The sequence below is a fragment of the Elephantulus edwardii genome, unplaced genomic scaffold, assembly GCF_000299155.1.
Source record: "Elephantulus edwardii isolate Elephantulus edwardi_28Jun2011 unplaced genomic scaffold, EleEdw1.0 scaffold00165, whole genome shotgun sequence".
Classification (NCBI taxonomy): Eukaryota; Metazoa; Chordata; class Mammalia; order Macroscelidea; family Macroscelididae; genus Elephantulus; species Elephantulus edwardii.
In genome coordinates, this window is record NW_006399915.1 from 322,209 (window position 1) to 325,278 (window position 3,070).

The following is a 3,070-nucleotide window of genomic DNA, read 5'->3' on the forward strand; positions in this document are numbered from 1 at the left end:
AAAAAATAAGTAATTAAAACTAAGTTTAATTAGAGAAATGTATGGAAAGATATTTAGACATTGGAGGACTCTCTGAGACACTCACTATAATAGCTACATTAACTTTATATGTATTCTCTCAGTGGAAGTGAACCAGTGTCATCAGAGCTTGCCAAAGGGCTTCCCTTCCTTTCAAGTGAATGATACAATAAAAGTTGACTGGATACTGCCAGGCAAAGTAACATAAGGACAAATAACATAGATCCTAAAATGAGACCAGCTGGTCTTACATTCCTGCTCTAACAATGTGTCATTGTAATCTATTTTTTTCCTCATTAATATGTGGAATAGGGAGTTCTGGTGGCCTAGTGGATAAGGAATTATTCTAATAAACCAAAGACAAGAAGTTTAAATTCAACAGTTATACCGTAGGAGAGAAAGATAGGCATCTCCTCCTGTGCAATTTACAATCTTTGAAAACCTTCTGGGAGGTCAGCTATGAATCGGTTCTTACTCCATAGTCATAAAATTGATTTATATTTTAATTATGAGGAATTAATGTAGAAAATGCACATGATGTATTTGTTATAGTTGTTGGCATATGGTGATTGGTTAACAACTCATATTTTCAGTTTTAGGAAAACTTTCGCATCAACAATGAGGCTGATGTTAGTGTAAAATTGATGAGGCATGCCTGTCCACAGGATTTCTATATGCTCTATGAACAACTGCATAAAAGCACATGTATAGACTAATAACTCCACTGCCAAACAACAAAGAATAAACAAACCTAAAAAAATTCCAATAAGCACTCCAAAATCTGTCTTCTCCTCCACATGTCTATCTCCTTCCTGTTAATTAACCATTGCCAATCAGATGACTATGACTCATTGTGATCCTCTAGGGTACAGCTGCTCCTTAGGTTCTACAAGGCTCTGATTTTTACAGAAGCAGACTACTAAAACTTTCTTCTATAGTACTTCTGCTGATATGAACTTTCTGGTTTTCTATTAGCAACCAGATAATTTAACCATTCTGTTACTAAGACTACTTGTCTTTACTCATTTTATAAATTCTAATGGTTTTATTTATGCATGTGCCAGGAGAACAAACAGATTTGTTGCAGAGAGAGAAAAAACAGGCTGCTCCTTTGAGTCAAGGTTTCTGATACTCTATCTAACATACAGATCTATCTAACATAAGATATATCTTGCATGTTGCAAGGAGGGACCAGTCCTTGGAGAGGGAAATCATGCTTAGAAGGGTAGAGGGACAGAACAAGAGAGGAAGATCCTTGATGAGATAGATTGATTTGGTGAATGGGGTAATGAGGATAGGTGTGTCAGAGACAATGAGGTTAGCACAGGAGAGAGCAGGGTTCAGGCTATTTTATATAGAGTCACTATGAGTCACAAGTTACTCGAAGGCACATAACAGAAAGAATAGCAGTTAATTTCCTAGAAAACTAATTATTTACTTTTGTGTTCAATTTTAACAGATAGCATAGTGAGTAATATTTGATAGAGTATTTGTAATAATTTTTTTAAATTTATTTATTTATTTTTTTACAGAGGTTTTGGATTTCCATTCATTCATTGCTGCAATTTTCTCCCTGCCCACCTCTCCCCACCAGCTCGCTTCCCCCTCTGAAGAGAGAAAAAAAAAGAAAATATTCCTTCATTACTATACAATTCCCATGTCCCTTCCCCCCACCCGCCACCCTGAGTACACAAATTTATAATATTTTATACTAAATTATATACTCAGCTTTTCCATCACTGTCCAGTGGAATTCACTCTTAAGTGACCCGTTAGTAGATTTTTGAATACTAAATCTCATGTGAGGAGAGGTTACTCATAGTTCTCTCTTACAGCCATTTTTCTCCCCAGCAGCCACTGTTAAATTGGAACCACCAGCCTAGTGTGGTCTTTGAGTTAGCAGCACAGCTTCCTACAGAATGGACCATGTGGTTTTTGTCAATGTAGTTGTTGTTGTCAGATGTTGTCGATTCTACTATGGCCCATAGTGACTCAATGAAGTGATCTGAACCTTGCCAAATCCTTTGGCATTATCGTACTTCCTTTTGTGGCAGTCATTATGTCCTTCTACCTGGTTGAGTGTCTTCCTTTCCTTGCTGAGACTTTATCTTTCCAGGCATGAAGTCCCTCTCTGAGGAGTAGCTTCACCTAGTAACATGCCTGAGTATGTGAGGTGAAGCTTCATTATCTTTGCCTCCAAGGAGCACTCTGGTTGAACTTTTTCCAAGATATATATGTTTGTTCTTTTGGCCATCCATGAGATGTTTAGTACGACTCATAGAAACAAATCTGAACTCGGTCCTATCTTGTGCCATCCTAATCAACTGTGACACATTTGAACCTTGTTACATTTTTATGTCAATCCATCTCATTCAGAGTTCTGCCCTTATGATACTCTAGCAGCATTTTGGAGTTTGTACATCACATGAAGAAGGTGATCGTTTTTCCTTTTGCAGTGACTGGTGATTTCTAACTGGAAATTTAATTCTTTCTAGACTTAGCCACAAGACCTCCATGTTTATTTAAAAAGTGAATGAGTAGTTAAATTATACCTTACTTTAAAATTTTAAAGAAACCATTGGATAAGAGAATTTTGGAAATTTCTATATTTTTCAAATTATATATTCTCTTAAACTAGTAACAGTATGTGTTGTACTGAGTGCAGAGTGATCAAATGAATTAAACAAATTTCATCTTCATCAATAAAATAATATAGAATAGTGGAAAATATAATTACATGCATTTTAGTGATAATATGATAATAATGCAAAGAAAATTAATTTCATTTTATAATAAAAATGATTGCTAAATCAAGATATTAAATAATATATCTCCTTGATGGTATTCCCCTGACAGTATCTGTGGTCACACTCCTTTCAAAATGGTAAATTCATGGCCTGTGACTATAATGGTACAGACAAGGACTCTGCTGAGACTAATATGAGTAAATGATAACTCACTGAAAGATATCTTCGTGATTGAATCAAGAGATGCAAAACCTTGATTTGAAATTTTCTTATGAAAATGTATTTTAACATATTGAGAAAATAAAC